The sequence below is a fragment of the Rattus norvegicus genome, chromosome 5 (genome assembly GCF_021556685.1).
Source record: "Rattus norvegicus strain SHRSP/BbbUtx chromosome 5, alternate assembly SHRSP_T2T, whole genome shotgun sequence".
In the NCBI taxonomy this organism is placed as follows: Eukaryota; Metazoa; Chordata; class Mammalia; order Rodentia; family Muridae; genus Rattus; species Rattus norvegicus.
In genome coordinates this window covers 114894834-114909195 of record NC_141538.1, presented here as the reverse complement: position 1 = coordinate 114909195, position 14362 = coordinate 114894834, and the positions used below count along the sequence as shown (strand labels likewise).

The following is a 14362-nucleotide window of genomic DNA, read 5'->3' as shown; positions in this document are numbered from 1 at the left end:
TTGGTCCTGTAGAAACTTGATACCCTAGTATAAGGGGATGCTAGAGTGGTGAGGTCAGAATGGGTGGGTGTGTGGAGTGCACCCTCATAAAGGCAAAGTGGAAGCGGGATGGAATGACAGGTTTGGGGAGAGGAAATCAAGAGGACAACATTAGAAATATAAATAAATAAAATAACCAATAAGCAAAACCTTCATAACCTCACCAACTGTCTTGTTTGCTATCTTGAACATAGATTTAAGCTCCTGAAGAGGGTGACTGTCATCTGGAGTTTTTAAAAGCTGAAAGAAAAGCCTTTCAAGAACTGGAGACAGCTAGTAAGTCACAGCTTTATCAGAAGGGAGGAGTAAATAAAACTTTTGTCTATTTCTTTGTAAAGATGCTCAAGGCTTCATATGTGCTGACTTTGCCAATGGTCTGTGGGAGGTGTTTACTCCGAAGGGTCTCCTATCTAATGGTTTGGAGGAAATGATTAATCTGGACGGCAGTTCTTGAGTTTGGATGTCTGTGGAAGGAACAAGTGTCAAAAAAGGGCCTTTTCAAAGATGGTTTTCTTATTGGTACTGAAAGATTCCTCACTATAAGTTTTAATTAGTACGCATTGTCCTAGTTGAAAATGAGGTTTTTCTAACAAATTAGTCAATCTTTGGAACCCATAGTTTTTTTTTTGAAGCCCATGATTTTTGATAGAATTTTCCAATTCATTAAGCCTAGAGGGCAAGTTGACATAAAGACCAGCATTTATACTTCTGTCACAGATCTGAGTATAGAAAAATGTGCCCATGAAGCATCCTGAATGGATATAGGCCCATATTTGAATTGAGCTGTGTCAGTGCTAAAAAGGACCATCAATGAAATCACCCTCCAGCTGAGATAAGTCTCCTGGTAAATAATTTTAATAATTGATGTTGATACGTGATTCGCAGTGTCAGCCTCATTGAAGGACTGAGGTCTCTAAGAAGAATGAAGATCCGATTCCCAGAGATTTAACTGTAGACTGAGTAATCTGGGAAGCTTAGGGAAGCTAAGAGATCTTGAGGAGCCAAATTTAGTAATTATTTCCTTAAAGAGTGATTTAGTTGTTTCAGTGTCCTTTTTGACCAAATTAGGAAGGATGCTACTTATTCTATTGACGAATGTTGATCAATATTTATCTCCATGACAAGGAGGCAATGCAAATCTTTTTGCTGATCTTAACCTGGGTATTGTCTGTGCATGCAGGCCTGAAGTACTGCTTGAGGTTCAGGCTGGACAAAGTATTGCTTAAATTTATGAAAATCATGACAGCAATCTGATTATAACCGCGGAGTCTATAATTGCCCTACTTGGCATGTCAGTAGCTCACACATGGGGATTAATAGGTCTGGACAGAGTGAATTATCTTTCTCTTCAGGAGACATCATCATGAGGTTATTTAGATTATATACTGAGGGTAGTTTGGGCTCTAATTTTTACCAATAAATTTATTTAATAATGGAAATAGACATTTAGGAATTACAAGGAAAACATGAGTAAAATGTTCATTATTCCATAGGTAAGATAAAATCAGAGAAGAATATTTGGTTATGGGAATGTCATTGATTGATGCCTATAGCCTGACAGGGTTGGAGGATGATTGATCAGAATGAGCCTCCTTAACCACACAGAATGCTGGTTAACATCTATATTTTCTCAAGGATACATTTTTTCTGATCCAATTGATAATAAATAATTTGCTCATCTAGACATACAAAGCCTGTACACATCCATCCCTTAAGAATATTCATAACAATCTGTAACTGTGTAAAGAGGAATCTTAACGTCCACCTCCATGTTCTCTCAGCTCCTTCTCCTCTTCTTGTTTCAGTTTCCTCCCCTCTCTAAAACTTTTCTTCTACCCATCCTTCCTTCTTGTCCAATGAAAGGCCTCGTTCTATCCTATACCTGCTTTCACCTGCATAATGACATCATCCTACAGGGTCCAACCTTAGTAAGACCAAAGGCTTCTTCCGTGGGTGCCTAAGAAGGCCATTCTCCGCTACTTTTGCAGCTGGTGCCATGGGTCTCTCCATGTGTTCTCTTTGGGTGGTGGTTTAGTCCTTAGGAGCTCTGGTTGGTTGGTAGTCTTGTTCTTATGGGGTTGCAAACCCCTTTAGCTCCTTCAATTCTTTCTCTATCTCCTCCAATAGGGAACCCATTCTCAGTTCAATGATTGGCTGTGAGCATTTGCCTCTAGATTTGTTATGCTCTGTCAGAGCCTCTCAGGAGACAGCTATATCAGGCTCTCAAGGATACATTCTATTGAGGGTTCAGTCAGTGGCTAGCTGGGAAGTGAAGGCTTTCTTATTCAAGGGGCAACGTTTGGTGCTCTGGTCCAAGAGTCTTTTATTCTTTGGATCAGTAAGCTCATCGGTTCCATGTTTTTTGCAATATTTGGTGAAAGAGTCTTAGGGGACTGTCTAATATTTGAGTAAACTTTCTTCTAGTGTTCTGTCTGTTGACAGAAATAGCATCTGTCTTCTGGTTATTTCCTCTGGGAAATTCCCAGTGGTCGATCCTGAATCATCTCATAAAGGAGTAAGAGTTTCTGCATACATCTTGCAAAAGTCTCTCTGCTTGACCTACACTCCTCTTCTTCCCTTCCCTCCCCTCCTCTCTCCTTCCCTCCCCTCCCCTCCCTTCCAACCCCTTCCTCTCCTCTCTCCTCTCTCCTCCCCTCCCCTTCCATCCCCTCCACTCTCCTCTCTTCTCCTCTTCTCCCTTCTCTTTCCTTTTAATTCTTGTGGTAGAACACAAGATTGTGGTGTCCATCACTAGGAATTTTAGCTGTGTTACAGTTTTGTAATTTCCTTTAATATTAAGGAATTAGGTAGGCTGTGCTTCTGTATAGTGTTCTAACAATACTCTAAAAAGGCAGTAGAATTTTCCTTTAGCCCCTGGTAAAGAGTTGCTAGTTTGGCATGATTTATTCATTTTAACTTACTACTACTTAGTCTCTAGTACACCAATAACAGCACATTAGCACCCATCATCCTAGGTGTTTCAATCCATCACCAGGAATCAAGCCTGCTTCAGGACCTGTGGAGTGCTTAGGATCTATTGTTTGTAGGTAATTTGTCCATCATCTAGACCTTTGAATCATTCTAATTCTTTGAGAATCAGAAACGCTCTGTGCCATAGTTTCATCAACATCCTTCCAAAATAATTTATATTTTGGTAAAGTTGATAAATTCTATATACTTATCAGAATAATCAGAGAAGCTACCCAAATCATGCTTCAAATGCTCAAAGCTTTACATAGATTAGAGGTATTCTCCTGTAATGAATTCACATCCCTAAGAGCATGGAGGGAATAGATCTGAGCAGGTGTCTTACGAGTGTTAGTAAGATCCTGGATGTAGCGAACAGGACTTACATTTCCAGTAGGTGGTGATGTTGTCAAAGGTTTTAGTCTCTGAGATTTATCAGGAAGAGGCTCTATCAAAGGGATTTCTCTCAAATATCAAAGACAACTTTTTCCAACTGGCTTCCATTTTATGAGAGCTATGGTTATGGATGAAATTTATGTTATCTGCATAAATCTTGTTTTAGGACAAGCCAATTTCTTTCTTTCTAATGGTTGGGGATCAATTATGAAGGATACATCTGAGAGGTAAATCAATAGAGATTGAAGGATAGTTACCTATTTGACCATTGAACACAAGAAGTTTATGGTGTAGGCAACCCTTCTTCTTGCCTGAGTGTTCTTTTACTTGAAAACCTGAGAGTTGTACATAGCATACCTTTTCTGATTTGTAGAATGCCTAAGAAGGAAATTCTACATTCAATACTTCAATTATTCTTCTGGTCCGCAGTGTAGTCATGAGTTCCCTCTTGGGTACAGCAAAACTTCTTTCCTGAAAGAAACTTGAAATATCAATCTGCAGATAGAGTTGAAGGTTGAGCAAAATGAGCTGCAAACCCAGGCTACAATGTATTGGAGGTGAGTGGCCATGGGAGTTTGTAATTTCCTCTTCAGGTTGACGCATCAAGTAAAATACATGCCTCAAAAATAGGCCCAGGCTGAGTGTGGTGTTGAATCAAATTCTGTGAGTTTAAGTCCAACTTGGGAAGTTCCAGGCCAGTCAGGATTTCATAGTGAGAGCTTGTCTTGAACAAAGCAAAACAAATAAAAAACCAATCAAATGATACAACAAAGAGACCTGTTACTAAGGATCTGGTATTACTGCCTCAATCCTAAATGGAAACTACTGTGACTTAATAACATAGCGACAGGGACATGTAATAAAGGTATAACATATTTCACAAGATAGGAATGACTATCCCACTAAATTAGCCTCGAGTATACACAAAGGAGAGTAAAGATTGGATTCTACCAAATTAATATGTGGTCTATATGAAAAATAACCACAGAACACACAGGGAAAAGAGTTAAGGAAGATAACCATATAGGGCCTACCAGTTGAGTTTTTTATTAGTAACAAAAGTAGCAAAGGAAGCAACAGAATGATACATATTCAGAAAACACTACACAAAGTAGCTGATATGTTGAAAATGTAGCTGAGCTGATAAACTTAGAGGGCAATATGCTATGGGAGTACAAACCACAGGAATGAGTTATCTGAGGCATACAATTCTGAAGTAAGGAAAGGAAGGGATAGCCTGCACCAATAAAGAAGCAGGGAATTCTTTGGTTCAACCCAAGAAGGTGAGTCTACCTCTTACCAGGATTAAGATGAAAAAATGTTAACATGTCCCTGGGCTTTCATTCTGGGCTCTGCTTATCTTCTTGGTTCTTGAAATATCTATTGGAGGTATTTAGGTGAGAAACAGAAACCGTGGCATGTGAAATAGGATGAGTGCCAACAGGCGCCCAAAAGACTTTTCTCAATCTACATCCTAGACAGACTTCTATGTTACTCTTTTGAAGGCTTTCTAGAACAAACATCTTTTTCTTGAGGTGTGTCACTCTGTTCAGGTGACTGACAGGAATGTTACTTGGAATGTTTCTAGATCAGAAGGGCATACTGGTGTCTTTCTTTTTGATAAGAAGGTATCCTGTTGTTTGATAATCTTATAAGGGTTAGGACTCAGAGACAGGTTAATAGTCATGTGTTGTGGTAATTATTAAAAACGAATCTTTTATCCTGTGCTAGTGCTGGCACTGTAGGGTCACTTGGCATCTGTGTAGTATTTTCATCTCAGTCAGCAAAGCGTCTCACTGGCTAAGTTCCATCACATCTCACACTGCCTATGGCTACTCTCTGAGCCCAGCAGCAATCTCTCTATCCATCTAGTCCCCAAGGCAGCTTGCTGCCATGCCAGTTTCATACAGAGGCAGCCTATCTCAAGCCTCTCTTACTGTGGACTCTGCTCACATTCCCAGCACCCACCCCCTAATGGTTATAGTATAAACTCCCAGCAACCCATTAAAATCAAGACTCAAAAAGCTTATAGTTCAGCAATTTATATGTTAAATTCTCAATCCACAGTAATCCACACAATAAACTCAGAGCCAACTGAATAATGATATAAACCACCCACGTAAGTAACATAAATTGACCAATAATAATCCATTCTTAAGAAATATTCATAACTACCTTTGGCTAATTAAGGCCACATGGATCTGGGTCATCCTCCACTGCCTCCATCTTGGTTCTTCCCTTTTCCTTCTTCTCCCTTGCCTTACAAAAAATTCTTTCCCCACCTTACTTTTTACTGTTCATTTACAGGCCTCGTCTTAACTTGTGCCAGCCTTCACCTGCATATAGACATCAACCTACGGTCATGTATCAATAATTTAAGATATAAACTTTTCCTAGGATTAGAGATACCATTCAGTCTCCTGACCAGAAACATCTTGATCTTCTAGTCTTTGTTTTTTAGGATGTTGACCATATTGGGGGGAGGTGTTGTCCCCAGTGGTCTTTGTGCCTGCTAGTAAGTAGATACTTAACAACATGGCACAAAATGAAGCGTTAAAACCAGAAACTGGGAAGTCTATCAATTCTCAAAGTCATTCTGGTCACTGTAAGGAAAGAAACACCAATGGCAATTATTAATTCAGTTTCCCAGTAGTTACCTAAATGGTTCTTATTACATATATTGGCAGCACATTTTTGGTGACTCAACATCCCTCCCCACCCCCGTTTCTTCTTGAGACACCATCTCTCTTCTATTGTACAAGATATGTGGAGTTTTACTACAAAAGTCAAGATTCTGGACATATTTTCCTCTTACTATCTCCAGTTACCATTCTGGATGAGGGATAGGTGGAGGACTCTCAGCTCAGCTACACCATTGCCCTTTCTATCCAGCTGCTGAGTTTATTGAAGCAAGGACTGAGGAAAAGGTTTTTCCTTCCTGCAGCTGGTTTGGCCAGCAGCTAAGTAAGTTCTTACTAAAGTGGCATTGGTATCTGGTGCTAAGAACAGAGTGTGGTACTTCAGGTAAGATGCAACTGGCCTATGCTAGATTATTTCTGCTGTGATCCCATGATCTGCATGCTCACTAATGTATTTACCTTTTGCCTATTGCATTTTAAATGGATGGCACTGCAATATTTTTAGCATTGATATGAATCAGAACAGATTTTTGTTCTTTTTGTGTGAAGAAATGCAATAGGTATGCTGGAGCTGCTGGTTTTTAAATTCACAATTCAGGATAAGACTATTTAAAAATTACAACCCCCCCATATACTTTAAAAACATGTTTCGTACTGACAGGATGAGTTGGACTTTGGTTCTGTCAGCTTGGTGGTATCTGGGATTTAACCTAGTTTGAGAATCCTAGTTTTCAAACTGACCCGGAGTTGTCCAGAGTTCTGTGAATGATACAATTCAGTGGATGTTTCAATCCGGCATGATTATCTTGAAAAATAGGAATGTCATTCGTGATCTTGGATCTGACGTATTTTACTTGTTCCTCATCAATATGTTACACAAGTGGCTTCTGCGGTTTTCTTCTAATTCTTCAGTATATTTACACTTGCTACCATCTACTTGAACACACCTCATTGCTCTCAGGTGCATACATAATATAAAGTTTAAAACTATACTAGACTTTTTCATTGGTATTGACCTATGAGGAATGAGACTATAAAATGACGGTCCTTATTTCTTCCAAAATAAATACAAATTTGGTGGCTTTTCCATGGGGAAGACCATTTCTTCCTCTCTTAGCTTTCCTTAGTTGCCTGCAGTATTTTGTTCAGGGTTGAGGCCTTGAGAACTTTTACCCTTCTGTGTTAGCGTGTCTGTTAGTATCATCCTTGTTCAGGTATTGTTGAGGCAGCCATATTGATGAGGCTTTGTGTGTGCGGTTTCTCTAATATTTTGAGGAGATGAAATCTCCCAAGAAACTTCCTGCTCCTCTCACTCCTACAGTTTCCCTGGTCCCTCTTCTATTATGATTCTTGTTATTCAATTCCAAGACACCAGCATTAAGATCATGCACATATCTTAATGCACAAATAACTTTATATAGATTGTGCAGTTTGTATCTATATATCTATTATTAAAGGAAAAAGAAGCCATAAATTTCCAGTAGAACAAGGGTGGTGCCTGGAAGGGCTGAAGGGCAGAATGAGGAGGGAGAAATGATGTCATTAAAATTTATCTTTTTAAAAATATTAAAAACTGTGAAAGTGAATACAATTTACTTCTACTTCAAACTTCTGCTGGGAGGGTGGCTTACAGAATTAGGTTTACTAAAAGCCCAAGAAATGATGCTGTTTTCCCACTTCAAATGTTCCAAAAATCATTTTCCTGCAATACTTCCTTATCTAAATGATAGATCAGTAAACTATAAAATTTCTCGAGTTAGTTGATACCTAGATAGAGACACTGAGTAGTGTTCTATGCATGACTCTCTACTGGGGCAGCTGCAGCTGAAGAGGCTTGAGGGTTATGATACCCCACAAGATTGGATGATGGGGACATTGGGCAGACAGATGCTTGTGTACCAGAATGTCTGGCCTCTACTCAGGTTCTGGAGAATGATGCCTAACATGAAAGCTGTTGTCTCTGGATAGGGACAGATAATTGGCTAATGTGAATGTCAGTTTTGATTGGAGGGTCTCCAATTGTCTGGGAATCAAACTATCTTGGAATCTGGACATCTCAATCCTGACACATTTTTTTTCTTTATTTTGGTAAGACTTGTGCTGATCAAAATGTAAATCAAGTAGCATAATGTAATCTTACACAAGAGTTTGTGCTTACCTACTGTGCTCAGATGACTAGTCATAAAAGTCTCTTATAATCATGTGTGTCTGTGTGTGTGTGTGTGCTTGAGAGAGACAGAGACACAGAGATTAGTTCATGTAATTGTTAGTTATGCAATTAATTATTGATGCTGAGTTTTTGGAGAGCCATTAGTGTAAGTTTGAGACTAAAGTCGGAATAAACCATTGTCTCAGCCAAAACATCCTTTTGCCTCAGTCTTTTTTCTAGTCAGGTCTTCATATGATTAGTCCAGGCTGTGTATTAGGAAAGATAATTTTCTCTACTCAGTCTGAGTAGATGTCAGTATTGTTTAGAAATACCTTCAGGTATTTACCAAGAATAATGTTGGACCAACTATCTTAGTATCCCATGACTTTTGCTAAGCATATATTTCCTGTCCAGAAGTTAGCAAACTATTCTCTTACCTTTTCTCTTACTTTGCCTGTTTAAATTAGACTGACCCTGAATTCTGTTGTAATGATCACCCTTATCTGAGATGCTACTATATTGCATTGGGAAGCTCTGATAGTGAAACTCTTGGGGAGGACCTTTTTCTGTCTTGAAGCTGCCAAGACATCAAACTTAGACCCATTTCTATCTAGGTTGATCATTCATTTTGAATGTTTCCCTTTACATATGAATAGACTGCTTCAATGTGGGAACCATAGACACAGATTGAATTACTTAGCCACTACTAGACTCACAGAAAAGATGAGCTATAAATAGATTTTCTAAACAATACTTTTAGCCCCATCCATAATCATGACTGTTTTAAACTACTGGTTTTCCATATTGGAATCTAGTAGGAACCTTAGTTCATAGGGATTTTTCCTTTATTATGTTCATAATAATTGGACATAACAGGTAGATGAGAATGGCTCTGATTGTATCATGAGGTGGATATCCATTCATACTATCATTTTTCAGGTTTTGTGTAGGTGACTATACTGTTGAGATTTCATGAGTACAGCTTCTCTGTATAGAAGACACCATCATGCAGTAGGTATCTAGGTACCCTGACAAACCTTAGGTGTAAGGGCTGTGTTGTAGATGTACCAACTGGGACTGGGCATTCCGTGCTGCTTATATGTATTTTTGATGAGTTGTAGACTTCTGTTGTAGCCTCCATCTGCTGCAAAAATGAGTTTTTTTTCTTTTGATGAGAGGTAAGAGATGTATCTAACTGTGGGTATAAGAATAACTGTTGTTGTAAAAATATATAAAATAGAAAAGTATGGTTGTCCTTTATCTGCTAGGTCTGCACCACAGTGCCCAAGATATCTGCTAGATATCTTGGCGGAAACACAGCCCAGCCGCACACTTTCCTACACTCAAACCCTCACGTAAAAGAACACACAACACAATAATCTTAGATCCAATTGGTAAGATATAATTGCCCACTTAAACATACAAAGCCCGGTACTATCCATCCCTTGAGAACATTAATAACAACCTGTAAATACACAGAGCAGAATCTTAACATCACCTGCCATGGCTTCTCCCCTCTCTCCGTCTCCTGTCTCTCCTCTAGTCCTAGTCTCCTCCTCTTTCTTCAAACTTCTCTCCTGCCCATCCTTCCTTCTCCAATGACAGGCCTCCTTCTATCCTGTACCTGCCCCTCACCAGTACTTTACAAATTCAATGGAGAGGTGGTTCTGGTGAAGTCACCTGAGTTCTGAGTCTTTGACTAGGGAGCTGTCCCTGGGGCAGTGGAATTAGCATCAAAATACAGTAACTTCAGGGCAAACCACAACAAATAACTACTTAGAATACAATTAGAAAGTATAAAATGGCACTAGTCCGTTCTCCTCTTGGGTCTATGATCTCTCCAGCTCATGTCTTGGCTCATAGTACCAGGCATGAATTCCCTCTCATTGAACAGGCCTCATGTCCAATTATATAGCTATTGTTTACTCCCAAGATCTAAGTATCCTTAGATCCTTCATATTTGATTCTTGATGGCCTTTAAGTCTCTGGACCTATGGAGGTTTTATTTGTTCAGGGTTTGAAGACTAAGGCAGAAATTATCTACCAAAATATCACTTGTGTCTTATTTACTATTCTTCTGCTATGAAGAGACACCATGACCAACACAATTTATAGAAAAAAGCATCCAATTAGAGGCTTGCTTATGGTTTCAGGGTGTCATTCTATAATCATTACAGCAGGGAGCATGGCAGCAGGCATATAACATTGGAGCAGTAGCTGAGAGCTTATATCCTAGCCTGAAGGCAGGAGGCAGAGAGAATGAGACTGGAGTTTGTGTGAGTTTTGAAACCACAAAGTCCACCTCCCGTGACACACCTCCTCCCATAGGACCATACCTCCTAATCTTTCCTAAAGACTCTGCCAACTGGGAACCAAGCACGCAAATATGTGAGCCTATAGAGACCATTCTCATTCAAACTACTTGGATTTTGAAATCCTATTTTTCTAAAGATATCTTTTTCTTGATTATCTTCTCTTTTTCCATAGCTGTAAATCTCTCCTTTATTCTAGTGACTTAGAGAAACAGTATATTTGATATGATTATACCAGTCCATGACTATCTCTTCTAAAAATTTTAATTATTCCTTAATCCACCACAAGTGATTTGACCATAGAAGTATAGAGAGAGTAGTTTGTGAGGGCGAGCGTGCTCAGCTATGACTGTGTAATAATAATTTGAGTGGTTAAAATCTATTGCTTTCCTATTTATTCTTGGAGACTTGGATAGACGAGAGAAGGCATTCAATAGGATGCCTATAACCCCCACACCATCAGTGTAGAAGAGGGTGAGCTCTACTGAATTTAAAGGTTGGTGACACAGTGTCCTGTTGCAGTCGAGGACCCACCTCTGAAATCAGCCCTGTAAGAATTTTCTCATTTAAAAAGACTCCTTTGTGCAAAAGTTTCCTTTGGTGCTAATCAGAAATTTAATTTATTCAGAGATAAGAAAGGGGAAGATCTTAACTACTCTGATGTGAGGGATCTGAAGAAATTAGAAGTGAGCAAGATAAATATCAGAGTGTCAGCACTACACACATTTCCTAATGGATAAGATCTTTGCTTCTGTTATTTTAATTTTCTCTGCATGGAATCAGATAACCTACGTGACTTTAATAATGACGATGCAGAGTTTTCGGCTCTCTAGGTCTCAGGAAAAAGGCTTAAATGACTTTGAATTTTACTCAGCTCCAAAAAGAAATGGAGGCATTTGTTCATTCATTCTATCACTCATCTATTTATGAAAGTTTCTTAGGGAAATACATGTTATGATGGCTTATGGATATAAAAAGATAAGAAAAATTCCAGAATACATAGCAGATTATTTTTTTTTAAATGGCTGTGTGATAGCAGAGTGCCAGGGTCCAGTAGATGAGTGCTTTCCTAGTGAAGGCTTCTAACTGAGATGTGGGGGAATGAAAAGGGTATTCTCAGGCCAATTAGATGGGAAAGAGCATTTAAGACAGAGAAAATGAATATGTAAAGAAGACTTAGAAATGAGAAGTAACAGCATGCTTGCTGAGGATTACATGGTGTGGCTTCCACCATAGGGGTGATCACTTAATAAAGCTAGAGAAGCGAGCAAGGGCTACATACATATGATGTTCAGGAACGTGGGCCGGATTTTATAGATAACATACTCTAATGTGTATCTTACTGAATTTAGAATCATTTCTCTGCTTTAGCAAAGTGATATCTAATAACCTCTTGATAAAGTCAATGCAAGGAGATGTGATTTAATGGACTAGAAGGAAGGGAGAGAAAGAGAAAATAAAAAATTTTCCCTTATAAAAATAAAGACAGGGCTGGAGAGATGGCTCAGTGGTTAAGAGCACTGACTGCTCTTTCACAAGTCCTGAGTTCAATTACTGGCAACCACATGATGAAATGGATGCCCTTTTCTGATGTGTCTAAAGACAGTATACTCATATACATAAAATAAATAAATTAATTAAAAATTAAATCTAAAAATAAAATAAAATATTTTGTAGGTGTTGTTATCGTTATAAGCAGTTGTTTCATCTGAGCAACTTCTCCAAGTGGTGGCGGTATTAGAAACACTGGACAATCAAAGAAGTAAGGGGAGGTAAGTCAGTGAATACTTGAGAAAAGAATGTTTTGACCAAAATCCCTGAGAATATAATGGTTTGAATACCATCAAAAGAAAAATCCACCAAGATGAACTCTCAATCCTAAATATCTATGCCCCAAATACAAGGGCACCTACATATGTAAAAGAAACCTTACTAAAGCTCAAAACACACATTGCACCTCACACAATAATAGTGGGAGATTTCAACACCCCAGTCTCATCAATGGAAACAGAAATTAAACAGAGATGTAGACAGACTAAGAGAAGTCATGAGCCAAATGGACTTAACGGATATTTATAGAACATTCTATCCTAAAGCAAAAGGATATACCTTCTTCTCAGCTCCTCATGGTACTTTCTCCAAAATTGACCATATAATTGGTCAAAAAACGGGCCTCAACAGGTACAGAAAGATAGAAATAATCCCATGCGTGCTATCAGACCACCACGGCCTAAAACTGGTCTTCAATAACAATCAAGGAAGAATGCCCACATATACTTGGAAATTGAACAATGCTCTACTCAATGATAACCTGGTCAAGGAAGAAGTAAAGAAAGAAATTAAAAACTTTTTAGAATTTAATGAAAATGAAGATACAACATACCCAAACTTATGGGACACAATGAAAGCTGTGCTAAGAGGAAAACTCATAGCGCTGAGTGCCTGCAGAAAGAAACAGGAAAGAGCATATGTCAGCAGCTTGACAGCACACCTAAAAGCTCTAGAACAAAAAGAAGCAAATACACCCAGGAGGAGTAGAAGGCAGGAAATAATCAAACTCAGAGCTGAAATCAACCAAGTAGAAACAAAAAGGACCATAGAAAGAATCAACAGAACCAAAAGTTGGTTCTTTGAGAAAATCAACAAGATAGATAAACCCTTAGCCAGACTAACGAGAGGACACAGAGAGTGCGTCCAAATTAACAAAATCAGAAATGAAAAGGGAGACATAACTACAGATTCAGAGGAAATTCAAAAAATCATCAGATCTTATTATAAAAACCTATATTCAACAAAACTTGAAAATCTTCAGGAAATGGACGATTTCCTAGGCAGATACCAGGTACCGAAGTTAAATCAGGAACAGATAAACCAGTTAAACAACCCCATAACTCCTAAGGAAATAGAAGCAGTCATTAAAGGTCTCCCAACCAAAAAGAGCCCAGGAACACCCATAAGGAAGGGGAGGGGGATGTTTGCCCGGAAACCAAAGAATTATTATTAAGTATTAAATAAATTTAAAAAAAATTTCCATGCAGGACCAGTTCTCCCTCTATGCGTTCAATAAGCCGTATGGGTGTTGTCTTTGGGAATGGGGCACCATGATTGTGTGCAGAGAACAACAGAGATCTCCTAGCATCAGCCAGGGTTGTTTGGGGATTATCCATGGGACTCTGTCAGGCAGCAACTCAGTTGAATACAACCCAGTCTTGTCACTGAGAGCCTTGACTGGTTAAAGGAGATGACTAATTCAGACTCCATACTCACCATTATTAGGAGTCCTCTCTTGGATCACTTGCACAGATTCCAGGAAGTTTCTCTATCTTCCCCTAAATGCTCCCTCAGCTGCAGCTCTCTCTTCCTGCACTCTCTTCCTCTACCCCATCCCCCTACCAGATCCCTCCCATTACTGTTCCCATCCGACCCAAGTCCACCTTAAAAATCTATTTCTTCTTCTGAGGGAGGTCCATGCATTCCCCACCACAGAGTCCACCTTTTTTACCCAAACAATCTGGGTGCATATATTATAGATTTATTACCATTTACTCAATGACTCATAGCCACTTATAAGTGCATATATACCATATTTGTCTCTCTGGGTCTGGGTTACCTCACGTCGGATGATTTTTCTAGCTCTGTCCATTTACCTGAAAATTTCATGATGCCATTTTTTTTTAAAATGCAGTTGAATAGGACTCCAATGTGCAAATGTGCTCCACATTTTGGTTATCCATTATTCAGTTGAGGGACTGGATAAACATCCTTGTCTTGTTTCTGATTTTAGCGGAAATGCTTTGATTTTATCTCTTTTAAACTTGATGTTGGAGATAGGCCTGTTGTAAATTGAGTATATTGTGTTT

The 14362-nt window shown here is 38.9% G+C and overlaps 1 long non-coding RNA gene across 2 annotated transcripts in view; it reads left to right on the top strand.

Annotated features, from left to right (window-relative positions):
* LOC120102919 (uncharacterized) overlaps nucleotides 1-14362 on the top strand; it is a 441889-nt gene that overhangs the window by 123628 nt on the left and 303899 nt on the right. Inside the window, exons 3-4 of one of the 2 annotated variants that reach the window (XR_015620978.1) lie at nucleotides 234-315; nucleotides 12180-12274. This is a non-coding gene — a long non-coding RNA (uncharacterized LOC120102919). The remainder of the gene's footprint in view (nucleotides 1-233; nucleotides 316-12179; nucleotides 12275-14362) is intronic. The other variant, XR_015620979.1, reaches the window with a different exon arrangement.